The sequence below is a fragment of the Phalacrocorax aristotelis genome, unplaced genomic scaffold (assembly GCF_949628215.1).
Source record: "Phalacrocorax aristotelis unplaced genomic scaffold, bGulAri2.1 scaffold_50, whole genome shotgun sequence".
NCBI classification, from domain to species: domain Eukaryota; kingdom Metazoa; phylum Chordata; class Aves; order Suliformes; family Phalacrocoracidae; genus Phalacrocorax; species Phalacrocorax aristotelis.
Genome location: NW_027441151.1, coordinates 216306 through 237899, shown reverse-complemented (window position 1 = coordinate 237899; position 21594 = coordinate 216306). Strand labels below are relative to the sequence as shown.

The window sequence follows — 21594 nt, the reverse complement described above, 5'->3', positions numbered from 1 at the left end:
TGGACACACCGCTCCCTCCCCACGCTACTGCTAAGGGCCCCTGCACCAAGGGGGAATCCAGTGCGCTTGAGGGACGGCTTGCTGCCTTCACGACAGGGCCTGGGGGCGGCCTAAGGCTATGCAGCACGCTTATGGGGAGGTGCCGGAGCTGGGGGCAGGCGCACGGGGCAAGGGGGGCCAGGGGAGGCTGAGCGGGACCTCCGGTGGGCCGGGGACGCGGCCATCATCTGCGCCCTGGGCACGGGGAAAAGGTCATCGTCCTCCTCCTTTCCCTCTTCCCTTCTGTCAGCTCCCGGGGAACTCACCGCTTCTCGGGAAGCGGCCGCACCCGCAAGCCCCCAGTAATCAACACGAAGCCAACCCCAAAAATACACCTCGCGTACCGTACGCGCCACGGCCGCCCGGCACCCGAGCGCCGGAAGACCGCGCCTCCCGCCACGCCCGGCGAACCACGTGACAGGGCCGGCAGCCACTGCGCCAGGAATACAGCTCCCGGCATGCTCTGCGGCACAACCCGGCCGCCCGGCAGCCGCAAGGACTACAGCTCCCGGCATGCTCTGCGGCACAACCCGGCCGCCCGGCGGCCGGTTTGATGCGGAGCCACCCAGCATCCCTGCGAGCACAGCTGCAGGCGCAACAGCACTTACGCAGCCACAACTAGGCACTAAACAAAGGCTTTCCAACACTGGAGGTCTAGAACAGGTAGACATTAGCACAGAAGCACAAGGGGCTCCGTCACCCTGCACAAATCTCCCCGTGCCTACACACGCACACGTTCAGAAGTTAGTTATCAGAAAACGCCCGACTCAGCCATTTGCCACAGTCACGAGACTCACGACATGATAACACGACATGACACACGAGGTGGGCTCAGAGTTTTAAGGCAAGAAATACCTCCCACGCCCCCCACCCGAGATCTTTCAGGGTCCACACCTGCCATCGCCCCGCACCAAACCTACCCGGCCAAAGGCTTTCAGGTGGCCCGAAACACTGTACACAGAAAATAACCAGGGACAGACCTGCATTGTTCGGAAGCGAACGATGCCCGACCGGGGCTCCTCTGCGGGGCACGGAGCCCCCCGGCCCCGCCCGGAGACACACACCCGCCCCCCGCTGCCCGAACTCACCCACCAGCGCTCTCCGGCCCCCGGACACGGCCGCGCTGCTCTCTCAGGCGGCTGCCGCAGGCGAGGCTCGGGCACCGCCAGGCCTCCAGGCGTCCCGAGGGGCTGCCGGACACCGCAGGGGATGGCTGCCGGCGGCCGGACCGCCGCGGCGCTCCCCGCCCAGCTCCGAGCAGGCTCCGCCGGCCGCGGGCTTCCCACGCCGGGCCGCAGAGGGGCCCCGGCACCGCACAGGGACGCCTCGCGACCCGGCCGCCACACGCACCGTCCCTTCGGCCTCCACACGCACCGCTCCCGCCCCCGCTCCGACGCGCCGCGCACGCGCCACCGGAAGCCCGAGCCCCGCGGGGCGGCCCTTAAAGGGCGGCCGGAAGGAACGGCCCCCACCGGCCCCGCCCCCGCGCCGGACCGCCCCCGCGCCCAGCCGGTGAGCGCCAGCGCCCCCTGCTGGCCGGGCCGCGCTCAGCTCGCGAGGGCGCCGAGGGCCGGGCGGGGCGGGGCGGGACGCCCCGGCTCGGGGCCAGCGCCTTCTCGGGGCGAGCGGGAAACCCCTGCGGGCCCCGGTCACGGCCGGGCAGAGCCGCGCGCCCTCCGAGAGCTGCTGAACGCGGCTGCCGCTCGTGACACATACCGAGCCGTCTGCGACGGGAGCGGGCAGAGGAGGAAGGGGCCGGCGGCCGCGGGGCCCTGGCCCCAGGCGGGGGGGGGGGCTGGGGCCCGGGGGGCCGCCCTGCTGGGTCACTGCCCTGCGCCGCACCGCGCTGGGGGCTGGGGCCCGACCGGCGCCGGGGGACCGGGGGCCGCCACGAGCAGGGGGCCTGAGCTTAGCCACGGCCTGCAAAACACCCCGAAGCGTGAGACGCTGCAAGGCCAAGGTGGTCCTTGGCAATGGGGGCGCCTGGGCTCGGCCTCCGCCTTACCTGTCCTGGGTCTGCGTGGCGTTCCAGGGGAATGGTGTTTTCCTTGTGCGGAAGGTGGGCTGGCCGTTCGGCCGTGCCCCGGCCGTTACCGATCCTGCCAAAGGCGCTCGCACGCTCTGGCCCATTACTGCTGCGGTACCGCGCCGTAGCAGAAAGGTGTTGTGTTTTCTCACAAAAAGCCTCCTATGGTCAGTTGAAGAAATAACCTCCTTCCGTGGCACTGACTCTTTTCGTACAGTCCATAGCCGGCTTTCGGCTTTTGTCTTTACAGCATTCAGTTTGCTTTCTGCCTAGCTTTCTACCTGCTGTGAAACATTTGGATGGTTTTTTCTTGTTGGTTTTTTTTCCCCCTACTTGCTCCACAACTCCCACACCAACCACCCAGCGTGGCTCGCCTTTCAGCCCCCAGACCGAGGAGCCTTGCCCTGGGACGGCCCTTACATGTCAGCAGAGTTGTTCCAGCTCTCACCCTGTCCCTACCCAGCTGAGGACGTCTGTGTCCGTGGGAGACACCCAGACACTCCCCCTGCAGCGTGGCAGCCCCCTGCCCCGTCAGTGAAAACTGCGGCAATATCGGCTAAGTTTAAAAGCGTCGGCAGGAGGTGCAGAATACGTAAATAAAGCGGCGGTTGGCTGCCGGGTATGGGTGCGATATAAATACATTTTGTTTACAGGCCTTCGTGCCTATTCAGCGTTGAACGGCACCGCAGCCCACCCACCCCGGGGCTCACGGGGCTCGGAGAAGGGTCTCTCCAAGGGCACAACCTAAGGCAGCGCAGGAAGCCCAGCTGCCACGCTCCCAGTCGCTACGGGACGCTTGCTTACAGCTACACCGACGAGGGTACGGATGAGGCTGGAACTAGCAGAAATGCTGACTCTTCTGGCCTTTTATTTGTGGAAGGTACAGCGCGCGAGCCTCGGCGGCTCACAGGAGAAGCGCGCAGTGCTGCCTAACTCTCATTCTCAGCTCACGTACTACTGCCAAAGCTCCTGCCCTGTGCTGTGCCAGATGCCGGCTGGCGTGAGCACCTGGGCTCCTGAGGGACCCCCTTGTCCTGAGAGCCAGAGGTACTCACTTCCCTTTGCATGAGGCCTGTAGGAGATATACCCTGCAATTTAAAAAATCCGTATCAAATGTGGCAGACTCAAAAGAGGGCATTTTTAAAAAGGCAGGTTTGTTTTCTTTGTTAACTTTACGATCTACAGCCTAGCAAAGAGCTCCCTTCCAGTGTCAGTCGCTTGGCTTTCTCCCCTACTGACGAGGTCCCAGCCTCCCAGTGAGATCTCGCTGGAGATATTCTCAGTTTCCCTCGAGTACGTGGCTGCCCTGGCCCGAGGCCAGCGAAGAAGCTGACTTTGCCCGTGCCTGAATCAGCAACAGGTCCAGCAGGCGACTTGCAGAGCCCAGGGAACCCTCGTAAAGAGGTTTGGGGGTGGGGCGCGCCACATCTGCGGCATCGGCCGTGGGAAAGGACCGGCGCAGTAAAACAGGTGGGTGAAACCGCGGTCCGCGCCAATACGTGCTGCTGCCTGGGGCATCGCTTTGCTGCGGGTCAAGTCAGATGCTCTCTGTAAGAGTCAGTCAGGGTAAAGGCAGCAGCAGATTTCTTTTCTGCTCATTTTAACAAAGGCTGGACGGAGCCCATAGAGGAAGGCACTACGCGTCTTGCTGGGTTGGTTTCCCTGCCTTCTCGTAAGCTGTCGCGGAAACTTGCACGAGCAAAGCCTGTGCAAGCTGATGACAGCCACACACGGTTGAAGAGGGAGCAGACGGTGAGAGCAGAGGTGTGCGCTCAGGCTGTGCGCTGGAAGCTAATGCTAATGCTGCAAAATAAAGAGTGGATTTTCTTTTTTGGGTTTAGGTGAGCGCTAAACATGACATGTGCGTATGTGCGTGTGTCTCTCGCAGGTTTTTGTCATACACCCCACCCTCCCACCCCAAAAAAACAACCCACACATGCCACGCGTTAAACAGTGGTTTTCCATTGTACTTAGAAGTGCTTACATAGGTGTGTTGGTTTTTTTCTTTTTTATTTTTTAATGCAGAAACAGCAATACGATAGATTTAATACAGCTAGCAATTAGATGGGTGTAGCTTTAGAGCGTCGGCTGTTTACAAAGCAACCGCACACCTTCTTTAACTCACAGTTTAAACAAGTAAACTTGCAGTGCATCACACGTGCTTTGTACACGTTCCACGCGGCAGGCCAGATGCTTCACCCTGCCTTGTCCTTGTTGCCCCGACTCCAACGGGACCGCCGAGGCCATCCTGGGGACAGCGCCGCTTTCTAGCAGCTGGGTTGCTTGCCTGGACGCCCCACAGACAAAGAGTCATTTCCCCACTGAACCTCTTCTCAAATAATTTCCTAGCCCTGCAGGCCCCACGTCCTTTGGTTCATATTTCCTTTTTTCCGGGCTTGATGCACAGGACCGACGATTTCCAGAAATAGAAACAGAGGCTGATTCAGTCCAGGCTCAACATTCTCTGACCTAAACCAAACTGTCTTCGAAGAGATAGCTGTACCGTAGGCACCACCTCGGGAACAGAAGTTGCCCTGTCATAAAAAAAAAAAAAAAGAAGGAAAACAAGGCATTTCAGGCTGAGGAGGCTGAGCGGTGTGCTGGGGGCGGTGGGGGTTGGAAAGAAACAGTTCAGACGATTAGAGCGAGCTTAGCGTTGCAAAGCGTGCCATTATTTTTAATTTGGCAGTCAGAAGACAATAGATTCTGACACTGATTTCCTGTGTGCTGCGGGAGTTCTCTCCTCAGCATTCCTGTGCACCATTTTACTTTTGTGTCCCGTCCGCTTCGCTTTTGCGCTGTAGCTCTCCGGTTCTAGCTACGCTTCCCACCACCCCCATTACTCTTTGACAAGCCCAGCTCTCACTGTGCTTCCCTTCCCTTCCCTTCCCTTCCCGTATGCGCGTGCAGGGAAAAGCCCGCGCGTCTGCCACTACAGGACACGCTCTGGGAGGCAGGAGAGATGACGACGCTCCCTGACAGAGGACACAGCTGAGGGGCGGTCCGCCGGGGCTGGGGAGATGGCAGCACCTTCCCTCAGCTGCCCCATCCGAGCACAGGTGCAGGTGAGCACTGAGGAGAGACAAGCAGGCAGGAGCCGCAGAGCGAGAGAGAAAATAAAATTCACGGGTGGGTGCTACTTGCGTCTCATTTTTAGCGCAAGGGATGAATTCTCAGCACATTCTTGGAGCTGCCCCTTTGGGACTCACGGAGAAGAGGGAGGTTGGCCACGCGGTGCAGCCCAGCTCTGCTTCCCCTAAATGGTTTTACTGTTCAGGTGTTGCCCTAATCTGGCCGGTACCCCTGCAAAGAGTTTGGGATTTCTGCTGCCTCTCCGGGCCAGCCGCAGACCCTGACTTCATCGCAGCGAATGACCCTGCGCTCGTCAGAGCGGTTGCCGAGTCACATCCCGCTGCCTTCTCTGCAGAACCGGTGACCCTTTTTCAGCCCTTGCCCCCTCTTCTCTCCGCTCGTTGCCCATCCCTTTATCAGTGCCGGCACCGATCCTGCCTCCAGCTCGCCCTGTCTCCACCTGCGAGCGCCCAACAGGAGCTAAATGTCTCCTCAAGGACGCACGGAAGAGACGCGCAGGTAACCCAGCACAGACCCCCTGCAAACATCTTCTTTCCATTTTCTTTCCTCTCCTGACACGAAGAGATGACTTAGGAAAAAGCGTACTGCTCGCATTTCACCTGCACTGCTTCTACTTTCACTTTCGCTCTCCTTGGCAGTAATTAATAGCGGTGGCTGGGGGGGCTGGGGCATTCCCCCAAAGCGGCTGCAGTTACATCCGGGCGGTTGTGGCACTCCATTAGCTCTGTAGTTTTTAAATCTAAATCTTCTGGAATTGTTAGTTCTGCTCAGGAATCACCCGTACCTGCAAATTTTCTTAATAGCTACGCTTGACCCCAGCCACTGTTTAACAGCTCACCTTTATTTCTCTTCATTTAAGAACCTAAAGCTTCGTTTACTGCTTGGGTTGGAAGCAGGAGCTGTCGCTGCCTCTGAACTTTCTAACAGCCCTGTTACAATTTCAGTACTACCCGCTCCCAATTTAGCTTTCCGGGTCGATTTTCATTCTAGATTCGAAAATTTCCTTATTTTGTTTCTGATCAGGAGTCATTAATGCCTGCAGTTGATTTAGTAACGGCTGTATTTAGATTGAGCTATTAATGACTCGCAACTCTATTTATGGCATAAAAAAGGACTGCCTTTATTTTTTTTAACTACAGATTAGGAATAATGACTGCCTGGTTTGTTCAGTAATAGGTGTGATTAAATTTAGTCACGACTCCTCCCTAAATAATATGTATTTATTTGCACTCTAACAATTTAACCTTCCCTTTACCGGCCAGGGGCACCGACAAGTGCCCGTGCGTACCTCCGCTCCCCCTGCGCCGGCTCCCCAGGGAACAGCCTCTTACCCTGACCAGAGTCTGCAGCGGCCCGTTGTCATCCCAGCTCCTCGCCCTCGAGAAAGCGGCCGCCTGAAGCGGCGGCAGCTCCGCTGCTGCCCAGAGGGGACGGAAATGGCGCGGGGTAAAGCTCTCCGGGCCGCCTGCGTCCCGCGCGGAGGCGGTGACCTCAGCAGCCTGTACGCTGTTGGGGCCGAGCCAACAACCTGAGGAGGAGTCGCAGGGCGTAGCTGTTTCTGCAACAACCACGCTTTCCCGCCTGGCTGGACAAGAAAGCGGGGCCTGCGGGGGCCTGGAGAGGCAGCATCGCTGCAGGTTGCGCCACGGCTGTTGAGAGGCCAAGGCAACACCTGAAACAGTGAACGGCACAACTAGTGAAAACCCCCAAGGTTCCGGGTTCAGTAAAGACAGGAATTGCAGCAGCACAATAAAATGATCTCACGAGGGGAAAAAAAACAGCAAAGCAAAAACCAAACCCCAAACAGAACACCATACCACTAACCCGTCTCACCGCCCCCTCAGCGCCCAAAACAGCATCCTGGGAGAAAAAAAGCAAAGCAGGCCACAAGGGACCTTTCTAGTACAGATGCCGCCAAAGAGTGCCAAGCTCTGGAATCCTTACCTCAGGCAACGCCTCCGCTTCTCTAAACGCCAGAGCACGCCTGCCCGGGGGGCTGAGACAGCCCCAAAGCTGCGACCGCCCGAGGGAACACGGGAGCACCGACGCCAGAGAAGCCCAGGGCCAGAGCCGGGGCTCTTCGACCCCCGGGCCCCGCCCCCGCCCTTCCCACAGCGCCCCGCGAAAGGGGCGGGCCGAGCCCCCCGGGGGGTGAAGGCCCCGGGAGCCGTACGAGAGCCGCCTGGAGTTCCCGGCACGGGAGGGAGGGGGGAGAGAAAACACCCAAACCGAGCCCCCCGAGCGGAGCAAACACAGGCTCGGGCTGTTGCCGGGGGGCGGGGCCTGTCGCTAACGGGAGAGAGCCGGCACCGCCCCCCGGGCCGTTGCCGGGGGGTGGGGCCTGTCACTAAGGGGGTGTGTCCAAAGGGACGCTGGCAATGCCCCTGGAGCCATCACCAAGGGCAGGGCCTGTTGCTATGGAGGGTGGGGCCAGGCAGCACCAGCAACACCCCCAGGCTGTCACCAGGGGGTGGGACCTGTTGCTAACTGGGGATGCTGGGGAGCACACGAGCACGGCCCCACCCCACCAGGCCCTCGCCAGGGGGCGGGGCCTGTCGCAAAGGTGGGTGGGGCCAGAGGGGTCAGACATCAGCCCGCGCGTATAGACCAGTGCGTCCCAGTAATGACCAACATGCCACACAGTATGGATCCCAGTACATCCCAGCTCCCTCCCAGCGACGCCCAGTACATCCCAGTTCCCTCCCAGTACATCCCAGTTCCCTACCAGTGCAGCCCAGTACATCCCAGATCCCTCCCAGTCCGTCCCAGTTCCTTTCCAGTCCGTCCCAGTACATCCCAGTTCCCTCACAGTACATCCCAGTTCCCTCCCAGTTCACACACAGTTCACTCCCAGTTCCATTCCAGTACATCCCAGTACATGCCAGTTGCCTCCCAGTTTCCTCTAAGTACATCCCAGTACTTCAAAGTTCCCTCCCAGTACATCCCAGTTCCCTCACAGTACATCCCAGTACTTCACAGTTCACTCCCACTACATCCCAGTACGTCCCAGTTCCCCCTTGGTACATAACACTTCCCTCCCAATACATCCCAGTTCCCTCCCATTACATCCCGATTCCCTCCCAGTACATCCCAGTTCCCTCCCAGTATGTCCCAGTACATCCCAGTTCCCTCCCAGTACATCCCACTACATCCCAGTTCCCTCCCAGTACATACCAGTTCCCTCCCAGTACATCATAGTACATCCTGGTACATCCCAGTTCCCACCCAGTACATCCTACTACATACCAGTTCCCTCCCAGTTCCATCCCAGTTCCATCCCACTTCCATCCCAGTACATCCCAGTACTTCACAGTTCCATCCCAGTACATCCCAGTTCCCTCTAAGTACATCCCAGTACTTCACGTTCCCTCCCAGCACATCCCAGTACGTCCCAGTTCCCCTCAGTACATAACACTTCCCTCCCCGTACATAACAGTACATCCCAGTGTCCTCACACTACGTCCCAGTTCCCTCACAGTACATCCCAGTTCCCTACCAGTACATCCCAGTTCCCTACCAGTTCCTTCCCAGTACATAACAGTTACCTCCCAGTACATCCCAGTACATCCCAGTAGATCCTGGTACATCCCAAATCCCTGCCAGTTCCACCCGGTACAACCCAGTACAAGCCTGTACATCCTAGTTCCTCCACAGTACATCCCAGGGCATCCCCGCACATTGTAGTGCCTCCCAGTACATCCCAGTTCCCTCCCAGTACTGGGAGGGACCTGGGATGTACTGGGAGGGAACTGGGATGTACTGGGAGGGACCTGGGATGTACTGGGATGTAATGGGACGGAACTGGGATGTAATGGGACGGAACTGGGAAAGAAGTGGTAGCGAACCGGGAGGGAATTGGGATGTACGGGGATGAACTGGTAGGAAACTGGGATGTACTGGCATGGAACGGGGATGTATTGGGATGTACAGGAACAGAACTGGAATGTACTGCGATGTACTGGGATGTACTGGGAGCAAATTGGAATTTACTGGGATGTACTGGGAGGAAACTGGGATATACTGGGTGGAAACTGGAATATACTGGGAGGCACTGGGAGGGAAGTGGGTGTCAACTGGGACATTCCAGTTTCCTCCCAGTACATCCCAGTTCCCTACCAGTGCAGCCCAGTACATCCCAGTACTTCACAGTTCCCTCCCAGTTCACTCCCAGTTCCCTCCCAGTACATCCCAGTTCCCTCTAAGTACATCCCAATACTTCATAGTTCCCTCCCAGCACGTCCCAGTACGTCCCAGTTCCCCTCAGTACATAACACTTCCCTCCCAGTACATACCAGTACATCCCAGTGTCCTCACAGTACGTCCCAGTTCCCTCCCAGTACATCCCAGTTCTCTCCCAGTTCACTCCCAGTACACAACAGTTACCTCCCAGTACATCCCAGTACATCCCAGTACATCCTGGTACATCCCAAATCCCTGCCAGTTCCACCCGGTACAACCCAGTACAAGCCTGTACATCCTAGTTCCTCCACAGTACATCCCAGGGCATCCCCGCACATTGTAGTGCCTCCCAGTACATCCCAGTTCCCTCCCAGTACTGGGAGGGACCTGGGATGTACTGGGAGGGACCTGGGATGTACTGGGAGGGAACTGGGACGTACTGGGATGTAATGGGACGGAACTGGGATGTAATGGGACGGAACTGGGAAAGAAGTGGTAGTGAACCGGGAGGGAATTGGGATGTACGGGGATGAACTGGTAGGGAACTGGGATGTACTGGCATGGAACGGGGATGTATTGGGATGTACAGGAACGGAACTGGAATGTACTGCGATGTACTGGGATGTACTGGGAGCAAACTGGGATTTACTGGGATGTACTGGGAGGAAACTGGGATATACTGGGAGGCACTGGGAGGGAAGTGGGTGTCAACTGGGACATTCCAGTTTCCTCCCAGTACATCCCAGTTCCCTACCAGTGCAGCCCAGTACATCCCAGATCCCTCCCAGTACATCCCAGTTCCCTCCCAGTCCGTCCCAGTACATCCCAGTACATCCCAGTTCCCTCACAGTTCACACACAGTTCACTCCCAGTTCCATTCCAGTACAGCCCAGTACATGCCACTTTCCTCCAAGTAAATCCCAGTTCCCTCCCACTACATCCAAGTTCCCTCCCACTTCCCTCTAAGTACATCCCAGTACTTCACAGTTCACTCCCAGTACATCCCAGTTCCCCCTCGGTACATAACAATTCCCTCCCAGTACACCCCAGTACATCCCAGTTCCCTCCCAGTATGTCCCACTACATCCCAGTTCCCTCCCAGTCCATCCCAGTTCCCTCCCAGTAAATCCCAATTCCCAACACTTTCCACCCAGTACATCCCAGTTCCCTCCCAGTACATACCAGTTCCCTCCCAGTACATCCCAGTACTTCACAGTTCCCTCCCAGTTCACTCCCAGTTCCCTCCCAGTACATCCCAGTTCCCTCTAAGTACATCCCAATACTTCATAGTTCCCTCCCAGCACGTCCCAGTACGTCCCAGTTCCCCTCAGTACATAACACTTCCCTCCCAGTACATACCAGTACATCCCAGTGTCCTCACAGTACGTCCCAGTTCCCTCCCAGTACATCCCAGTTCTCTCCCAGTTCACTCCCAGTACACAACAGTTACCTCCCAGTACATCCCAGTACATCCTGGTACATCCCAAATCCCTGCCAGTTCCACCCGGTACAACCCAGTACAAGCCTGTACATCCTAGTTCCTCCACAGTACATCCCAGGGCATCCCCGCACATTGTAGTGCCTCCCAGTACATCCCAGATCCCTCCCAGTACTGGGAGGGACCTGGGATGTACTGGGAGGGAACTGGGACGTACTGGGAGGGAACTGGGATGTACTGGGATGTAATGGGACGGAACTGGGATGTATTGGGAGGCACTGGGAAAGAAGTGGTAGTGAACCGGGAGGGAATTGGGATGTACTGGGATGAACTGGTAGGAAACTGGGATGTACTGGCATGGAACGGGGATGTATTGGGATGTACAGGAACAGAACTGGAATGTACAGCGATGTATTGGCATGTACTGGCAGCGAGCTGGGATTTACTGGGATGTACTGGGAGGAAACTGGGATATACTGGGAGGAAACTGGGATATACTGGGAGGAAACTGGGATATACTGGGAGGCATTGGGAGGGAAGTGGGTGTCAACTGGGACATTCCAGTTTCCTCCCAGTACATCCCAGTTCCCTACCAGTGCAGCCCAGTCCGTCCCAGTTCCCTCCCAGTCCGTCCCAGTACATCCCAGTTCCCTCCCAGTACATAACAGATACCTCCCAGTACATCCCAGTACATCCCAAATCCCTGCCAGTTCCACCCGGTACAACCCAGTACAAGCCTGTACATCCTAGTTCCTCCACAGTACATCCCAGGGCATCCCCGCACATTGTAGTGCCTCCCAGTACATCCCAGTTCCCTCCCAGTACTGGGAGGGAACTGGGATGTACTGGGAGGGACCTGGGATGTACTGGGAGGGAACTGGGATGTGCTGGGATGTAATGGGACGGAACTGGGATGTAATGGGACGGAACTGGGAAAGAAGTGGTAGTGAACCGGGAGGGAATTGGGATGTACGGGGATGAACTGGTAGGGAACTGGGATGTACTGGCATGGAACGGGGATGTATTGGGATGGACAGGAACGGAACTGGAATGTACTGCGATGTACTGGGATGTACTGGGAGCAAACTGGGATTTACTGGGATGTACTGGGAGGAAACTGGGATATACTGGGAGGCACTGGGAGGGAAGTGGGTGTCAACTGGGACATTCCAGTTTCCTCCCAGTACATCCCAGTTCCCTACCAGTGCAGCCCAGTATATCCCAGATCCCTCCCAGTACATCCCAGTTCCCTCCCAGTCCGTCCCAGTACATCCCAGTACATCCCAGTTCCCTCACAGTACATCCCAGTTCTCTCACAGTTCACACACAGTTCACTCCCAGTTCCATCCCAGTACATCCCAGTACATGCCACTTTCCTCCAAGTAAACCCCAGCTCCCTCCCACTACATCCAAGTTCCCTCCCACTTCCCTCTAAGTACATCCCAGTACTTCACAGTTCACTCCCAGTACATCCCAGTTCCCCCTCGGTACATAACAATTCCCTCCCAGTACACCCCAGTACATCCCAGTTCCCTCCCAGTATGTCCCACTACATCCCAGTTCCCTCCCAGTCCATCCCAGTTCCCTCCCAGTAAATCCCAATTCCCAACACTTTCCACCCAGTACATCCCAGTTCCCTCCCAGTACATCCCAGTTCCCTCCCAGTACATCCCAGTACTTCACAGTTCCCTCCCAGTTCACTCCCAGTTCCCTCCCAGTACATCCCAGTTCCCTCTAAGTACATCCCAATACTTCATAGTTCCCTCCCAGCACGTCCCAGTACGTCCCAGTTCCCCTCAGTACATAACACTTCCCTCCCAGTACATACCAGTACATCCCAGTGTCCTCACAGTACGTCCCAGTTCCCTCCCAGTACATCCCAGTTCTCTCCCAGTTCACTCCCAGTACACAACAGTTACCTCCCAGTACATCCCAGTACATCCCAGTAGATCCTGGTACATCCCAAATCCCTGCCAGTTCCACCCGGTACAACCCAGTACAAGCCTGTACATCCTAGTTCCTCCACAGTACATCCCAGGGCATCCCCGCACATTGTAGTGCCTCCCAGTACATCCCAGTTCCCTCCCAGTACTGGGAGGGACCTGGGATGTACTGGGAGGGACCTGGGATGTACTGGGAGGGACCTGGGATGTACTGGGAGGGACCTGGGATGTACTGGGATGTAATGGGACGGAACTGGGAAAGAAGTGGTAGTGAACCGGGAGGGAATTGGGATGTACGGGGATGAACTGGTAGGGAACTGGGATGTACTGGCATGGAATGGGGATGTATTGGGATGTACAGGAACGGAACTGGAATGTACTGCGATGTACTGGGATGTACTGGGAGCAAACTGGGATTTACTGGGATGTACTGGGAGGAAACTGGGATATACTGGGAGGCACTGGGAGGGAAGTGGGTGTCAACTGGGACATTCCAGTTTCCTCCCAGTACATCCCAGTTCCCTACCAGTGCAGCCCAGTACATCCCAGATCCCTCCCAGTACATCCCAGTTCCCTCCCAGTCCGTCCCAATCCCCTCCCAGTACATCCCAGTTCCCTGCCAGTATGTCCCAGTACATCCCAGTTCCCTCCCAGTACATACCAGTTCCCTCCCAGTACATGCTGGTACATCCCAGTTCCAACCCAGTACATCCTACTACATACCAGTTCCCTCCCAGTTCACTCCCAGTACATCCCAGTACTTCACAGTTCCCTCCCAGTACATCCCAGTACGTCCCAGTTCCCCTCAGTACATAACACTTCCCTCCCAGTACATAACAGTACATCCCAGTGTCCTCACAGTACGTCCCAGTTCCCTCCCAGTACATCCCAGTTTCCTCCCAGTACATCCCAGTTCCCTCCCTGTTCCTTCCCAGTACACAACAGTTACCTCCCAGTACATCCCAGTAGATCCTGGTACATCCCAAATCCCTGCCAGTTCCACCCGGTACAACCCAGTACAAGCCTGTACATCCTAGTTCCTCCACGGTACATCCCAGGACATCCCCGCACATTGTAGTGCCTCCCAGTACATCCCAGTTCCCTCCCAGTACTGGGAGGGAACTGGGATGTACTGGGAGGGAACTGGGATGTACTGGGAGGGAACTGGGATGTACTGGGAGGGAACTGGGACGGAACTGGGATGTATTGGGAGGCACTGGGAAAGAAGTGGTAGTGAACCGGGAGGGAATTGGGATGTACGGGGATGAACTGGTAGGAAACTGGGATGTACTGGCATGGAACGGGGATGTATTGGGATGGACAGGAACGGAACTGGAATGTACGGCGATGTATTGGGATGTACTGGGAGCGAACTGGGATTTACTGGGATGTACTGGGAGGAAACTGGGATATACTGGGAGGAAACTGGGATATACTGGGAGGAAACTGGGAGGGAAGTGGGTGTCAACTGGGACATTCCAGTTTCCTCCCAGTACATCCCAGTTCCCTACCAGTGCAGCCCAGTACATCCCAGATCCCTCCCAGTCCCTCCCAGTACATCCCAGTACATCCCAGTTCCCTCACAGTACATCCCAGTTCCCTCCCAGTTCACACACAGTTCACTCCCAGTTCCATTCCAGTACATCCCAGTACATGCCAGTTGCCTCCCAGTTTCCTCTAAGTACATCCCAGTACTTTAAAGTTCCCTCCCAGTACATCCCAGTTCCCTCACAGTACATCCCAGTACTTCACAGTTCACTCCCACTACATCCCAGTACGTCCCAGTTCCCCCTCGGTACATAACACTTCCCTCCCAATACATCCAAGTTCCCTCCCAGTACATCCCAATCCCCTCCCAGTACATCCCAGTTCCCTGCCAGTATGTCCCAGTACATCCCAGTTCCCTCCCAGTACATACCAGTTCCCTCCCAGTACATACCAGTTCCCTCCCAGTTCCCTCCCACTACATCCCAGTTCCCTCCCAGTACATACCAGTTCCCTCCCAGTACATCCCAGTACATCCTGGTACATCCCAGTTCCCACCCAGTACATCCTACTACATACCAGTTCCCTCCCAGTTCACTCCCAGTACATCCCAGTACTTCACAGTTCCATCCCAGTACATCCCAGTACGCACCAGTTCCCCTCAGTACATAACACTTCCCTCCCAGTACATAACAGTACATCCCAGTGTCCTCACAGTACGTCCCAGTTCCCTCCCAGTACATCCCAGTTCCCTACCAGTACGTCCCAGTTCCCTCCCAGTTCACTCCCAGTACATAACAGTTACCTCCCAGTACATCCCAGTACATCCTGGTACATCCCAAATCCCTGCCAGTTCCAGCCGGTACAACCCAGTACAAGCCTGTACATCCTAGTTCCTCCACAGTACATCCCAGGGCATCCCCGCACATTGTAGTGCCTCCCAGTACATCCCAGTTTCCTACCAGTTCATCCCCGTACATCCCAATTCCCTCCCGGTTCACTACCACTTCTTTCCCAGTGCCTCCCAATACATCCCAGTTCCGTCCCATTACATCCCAGTACATCCCAGTTCCCTCCCAGTACGTCCCAGTTCCCTCCCAGTACGTCCCAGTTCCCTCCCAGTACGTCCCAGTTCCCTCCCAGTACATCCCAGTTCCCTGCCAGTATGTCCCAGTACATCCCAGTTCCCTCCCAGTACATACCAGTTCCCTCCCAGTACATCCCAGTTCCCACCCAGTACATCCTACCACATACCAGTTCCCTCCCAGTTCACTCCCAGTACATCCCAGTACTTCACAGTTCCCTCCCAGTACATCCCAGTACGTCCCAGTTCCCCTCTGTACATAACACTTCCCTCCCAGTACATAACAGTACATCCCAGTGTCCTCACAGTACGTCCCAGTTCCCTTCCAGTACATCCCAGTTCCCTACCAGTACGTCCCAGTTCCCTCCCAGTTCACTCCCAGTACATAACAGTTACCTCCCAGTACATCCCAGTACATCCCAAAACCCTGCTAGTTCCACCCGGTACAACCCAGTACAAGCCTGTACATCCTAGTTCCTCCACGGTACATCCCAGGGCATCCCCGCACATTGCAGTGCCTCCCAGTACATCCCAGCTCCCTCCCAGTACTGGGAGGGAACTGGGACGTACTGGGAGGGACCTGGGATGTACTGGGATGTAATGGGACGGAACTGGGATGTATTGGGAGGCACTGGGAAAGAAGTGGTAGCGAACCGGGAGGGAATTGGGATGTACGGGTATGAACTGGTAGGAAACTGGGATGTACTGGCATGGAACGGGGATGTATTGGGATGTACAGGAACGGAACTGGAATGTACTGCGATGTACTGGGAGCAAACTGGGATTTACTGGGATGTACTGGGAGGAAACTGGGATATACTGGGAGGAAACTGGGAGGAAAGTGGGTGTCAACTGGGACATTCCAGTTTCCTCCCAGTACATCCCAGTTCCCTACCAGTGCATCCCAGTCCGTCCCAGTTCCCTCCCAGTCCCCTCCCAGTTCACTCCCAGTACATAACAGATACCTCCCAGTACATCCCAGTACATCCCAAATCCCTGCCAGTTCCACCCGGTACAACCCAGTACAAGCCTGTACATCCTAGTTCCTCCACAGTACATCCCAGGGCATCCCCGCACATTGTAGTGCCTCCCAGTACATCCCAGGTCCCTCCCAGTACTGGGAGGGAACTGGGATGTACTGGGAGGGAACTGGGACGTACTGGGAGGGAACTGGGACGTACTGGGAGGGAACTGGGATGTACTGGGATGTAATGGGACGGAACTGGGATGTATTGGGAGGCACTGGGAAAGAAGTGGTAGTGAACCGGGAGGGAATTGGGATGTACGGGGATGAACTGGTAGGAAACTGGGATGTACTGGCATGGAACGGGCATGTATTGGGATGTACAGGAACGGAACTGGAATGTACGGCGATGTACTGGGATGTACTGGCAGCGAGCTGGGATTTACTGGGATGTACTGGGAGGAAACTGGGATATACTGGGAGGAAACTGGGATATACTGGGAGGCATTGGGAGGGAAGTGGGTGTCAACTGGGACATTCCAGTTTCCTCCCAGTACATCCCAGTTCCCTACCAGTGCAGCCCAGTACATCCCAGTTCCCTCCCAGTCCGTCCCAATCCCCTCCCAGTACATCCCAGTTCCCTCCCAGTACATACCAGTTCCCTCCCAGTACATCCCAGTTCCCTCCCAGTACATCCCAGTTCCCTCCCAGTTCCCTCCCACTACATCCCAGTACATCCCAGTTCCCTCCCAGTACATACCAGTTCCCTCCCAGTACATCCCAGTTCCCTCCCAGTACATCCCAGTTCCCACCCGGTACATCCTACTACATACCAGTTCCCTCCCAGTTCACTCCCAGTACATCCCAGTACTTCACAGTTCCCTCCCAGTACATCCCAGTACGTCCCAGTTCCCCTTAGTACATAACACTTCCCTCCAAGTACATACCAGTACATCCCAGTGTCCTCACAGTACGTCCCAGTTCCCTCACAGTACATCCCAGTTCCCTACCAGTACATCCCAGTTCCCTCCCTGTTCCTTCCCAGTACATAACAGTTACCTCCCAGTACATACCAGTACATCCTGGTACATCCCAAATCCCTGCCAGTTCCACCCGGTACAACCCAGTACAAGCCTGTACATCCTAGTTCCTCCACAGTACATCCCAGGGCATCCCCGCACATTGTAGTGCCTCCCAGTACATCCCAGATCCCTCCCAGTACATCCCAGATCCCTACCAATGCAGCCCAGTACATCCCAGTTCCCTCCCAGTCCGTCCCAATCCCCTCCCAGTACATCCCAGTTCCCTGCCAGTATGTCCCAGTACATCCCAGTTCCCTCCCAGTACAAACCAGTTCCCTCCCAGTACATCCCAGTACATCCTGGTACATCCCAGTTCCCACCCAGTACATCCTACTACATACCAGTTCCCTCCCAGTTCACTCCCAGTACATCCCAGTACTTCACAGTTCCCTCCCAGTACATCCCAGTACGTCCCAGTTCCCCTCAGTACATAACACTTCCCTCCCAGTACATACCAGTACATCCCAGTGTCCTCACGGTACGTCCCAGTTCCCTCCCAGTACATCCCAGTTCCCTCCCAGTTCACTCCCAGTACATAACAGTTACCTCCCAGTACATCCTAGTAGATCCTAGGACATTTTAAATCCCTGCCAGTTCCACCCGGTACATCCAGTACAAGCCTGTACATCCTAGTTCCTCCACGGTACATCCCAGGGCATCCCCGCACATTGTAGTGCCTCCCAGTACATCCCAGTTCCCTCCCAGTACTGGGAGGGACCTGGGATGTACTGGGAGGGAACTGGGATGTACTGGGAGGGACCTGGGATGTACTGGGATGTAATAGGACGGAACTGGGATGTAATGGGACGGAACTGGGAAAGAAGTGGTAGTGAACCGGGAGGGAATTGGGATGTACGGGGATGAACTGGTAGGGAACTGGGATGTACTGGCATGGAACAGGGATGTATTGGGATGTACAGGAACAGAACTGGAATGTACTGCGATGTACTGGGATGTACTGGGAGCAAACTGGGATTTACTGGGATATACTGGGAGGCACTGGGAGGGAAGTGGATGTCAACTGGGACATTCCAGTTTCCTCCCAGTACATCCCAGTTACCTACCAGTGCAGCCCAGTACATCCCAGATCCCTCCCAGTACATCCCAGATCCCTCCCAGTACATCCCAGATCCCTCCCAGTCTGTCCCAGTACATCCCAGTACATCACAGTACATCCCAGTTCCCTCACAGTACATCCCAGTTCCCTCACAGTTCACACACAGTTCCCTCACAGTTCACACACAGTTCCCTCACAGTTCACACACAGTTCCCTCACAGTTCCATCCCAGTACATCCCAGTACATGCCACTTTCCTCCAAGTAAACCCCAGCTCCCTCCCACTACATCCAAGTTCCCTCCCACTTCCCTCTAAGTACATCCCAGTACTTCACAGTTCACTCCCAGTACATCCCAGTTCCCCCTTGGTACATAACAGTCCCCTCCCAGTACACCCCAGTAAATCCCAGTTCCCTCCCAGTACATCCCAATACTTCATAGTTCCCTCCCAGCACGTCCCAGTACGTCCCAGTTCCCCTCAGTACATAACACTTCCCTCCCAGTACATCCCAGTACATCCTGGTACATCCCAAATTCCTGCCAGTTCCACCCGGTACAACCCAGTACAAGCCTGTACATCCTAGTTCCTCCACACTACATCCCAGGACATCCCAGGACATTGTAGAGCCTCCCAGTACGTCCCAGTTCCCTCCCAGTACAACCCAGTAGATCCTGGTACGTCCCCGTTCCCCGCACTGTACGTCCCCGTTCCCCGCACTGTACGTCCCCGTTCCCCGCACTGTACTGGGAGGACAACCGAGCCTGCGCAGTGACTGACATAGGGAACGAGCAAGTTTGTACCCATCACTAGACAAGACAATAATGACTATGTATGAGTATGTGAAATTTTCATCTATAAATTGTACGGGAAAGGTACGTGAGGTACGCACGCCAGGAGGAGCGATCCCCCGTGCATCCGGCGCCGCGAATAAAGAATGCCTGCTCTTTAATACTAAATTGGTGTTGAGGAGTCGTTTCCGATTTTAACGCGTTTTTCGGTAACACAGGGAGTCAGATCAAGAGAGCCAGAGAACAACAAAACACCGACAGGCTACAGGACAGAGCAGGAGGAATAAAAAAAAAAAAAAACGGAGCCAGAGCCAGGCAGAGAAAGAAAAAGGAGCCACCGGCTACAGGACAGAGAGAGGGAGGACTGAAAAGACGGGGAGGCAGGGAGACACTCAGAGCGAGATGGAGAAAGAAGGTGCGGGGGGGGCGCAAAAAAAAATAATTTTGCAGCAGGTAAGGAAAGAGAGGGGGCCGGGGGAGAGACAGGGAGGGCCCAGGACGCACAAGAGAGGCAACGGGGCCCCAGTGGCCCAGGACTCACCGCGACTCTCGCTCTCAGCGCTGCTGGCACAATTTAGCCGTTCAGATGCTTCTTTCCCCTCCTCTCCTCCCTGCCTCTTCTGCAGCTCCAGACTCTAGGCCGTCCTCCACCTGAAGAGAATACGTGGGTGTCTTACAGCTCTTACCAGATGAGGCTTCCTAGGCACGTAGCCTAGCTCGCTCGTGCACTACACGCCCGTACCCAACTCCGGGTTACGCGTACAGACCCTACGGTGCACGTTGGTGGCCTGGCCCGCTGCGGGCTATGAAGGGGGATCCTTCCTCCCCCACCTGCATGGACAGGCTCTCTCTTGCCTGCGGCAGGAAGGCAGCTGGCAGCCAGAGCACCTTCAGTTTCTTCTTCTTTACCTTTCGTTGGCGTCTCCAGCTTCAGCCGAGGCAGCTCCTGTCCGCAGCCGGGAAGGGCTTTGTCTATCCCTTTTCGGCCCTGCGCTGCGAGGACGGCGAGGACGGGCAGAGAGAAGCCACGCGAGCCTGAGACGGCCGCAGGCAACGGCATCCCCGGGGGAAGGACAGACAACCACGTCCTCAGCACGGTCTCTGGGAGAGGGAAAGAAGAAACAGCGACCGTCATTACCGTCGATCGACCCTGGCCAAAGCCTCTCCTTCCGCAGGGGCTTCTGGACACACCGCTCCCTCCCCACGCTACTGCTAAGGGCCCCTGCACCAAGGGGGAATCCAGTGCGCTTGAGGGACGGCTTGCTGCCTTCACGACAGGGCCTGGGGGCGGCCTAAGGCTATGCAGCACGCTTATGGGGAGGTGCCGGAGCTGGGGGCAGGCGCACGGGGCAAGGGGGGCCAGGGGAGGCTGAGCGGGACCTCCGGTGGGCCGGGGACGCGGCCATCATCTGCGCCCTGGGCACGGGGAAAAGGTCATCGTCCTCCTCCTTTCCCTCTTCCCTTCTGTCAGCTCCCGGGGAACTCACCGCTTCTCGGGAAGCGGCCGCACCCGCAAGCCCCCAGTAATCAACACGAATCCAACCCCAAAAATACACCTCGCGTACCGTACGCGCCACGGCCGCCCGGCACCCGAGCGCCGGAAGACCGCGCCTCCCGCCATGCCCGGCGAACCACGTGACAGGGCCGGCAGCCACTGCGCCAGGAATACAGCTCCCGGCATGCTCTGCGGCACAACCCGGCCGCCCGGCAGCCGCAAGGACTACAGCTCCCGGCATGCTCTGCGGCCGGTTTGATGCGGAGCCACCCAGCATCCCTGCGAGCACAGCTGCAGGCGCAACAGCAGTTACGCAGCCACAACTAGGCACTAAACAAAGGCTTTCCAACACTGGAGGTCTAGAACAGGTAGACATTAGCACAGAAGCACAAGGGGCTCCGTCACCCTGCACAAATCTCCCCGTGCCTACACACGCACACGTTCAGAAGTTAGTTATCAGAAAACGCCCGACTCAGCCATTTGCCACAGTCACGAGACTCACGACATGATAACACGACATGGGCTCAGAGTTTTAAGGCAAGAAATACCTCCCACGCCCCCCACCCGAGATCTTTCAGGGTCCACACCTGCCATCGCCCCGCACCAAACCTACCCGGCCAAAGGCTTTCAGGTGGCCCGAAACACTGTACACAGAAAATAACCAGGGACAGACCTGCATTGTTCGGAAGCGAACGATGCCCGACCGGGGCTCCTCTGCGGGGCACGGAGCCCCCCGGCCCCGCCCGGAGACACACACCCGCCCCCCGCTGCCCGAACTCACCCACCAGCGCTCTCCGGCCCCCGGACACGGCCGCGCTGCTCTCTCAGGCGGCTGCCGCAGGCGAGGCTCGGGCACCGCCAGGCCTCCAGGCGTCCCGAGGGGCTGCCGGCCACCGCAGGGGATGGCTGCCGGCGGCCGGA

At 56.8% G+C, this 21594-nt stretch overlaps 1 long non-coding RNA gene across 1 annotated transcript; it reads right to left on the bottom strand.

Annotated features, from left to right (window-relative positions):
• Window positions 1-4007: 4007 nt before the first annotated feature.
• Window positions 4008-7620, bottom strand: LOC142050952 (uncharacterized). Its single transcript, XR_012658226.1, has 3 exons — window positions 7103-7620; window positions 6490-6830; window positions 4008-4599 (listed from the first exon to the last, which is right to left on the bottom strand). It is a non-coding gene; the product is annotated as an uncharacterized LOC142050952 (long non-coding RNA).
• Between the last annotated feature and the right edge of the window lie 13974 nt (window positions 7621-21594).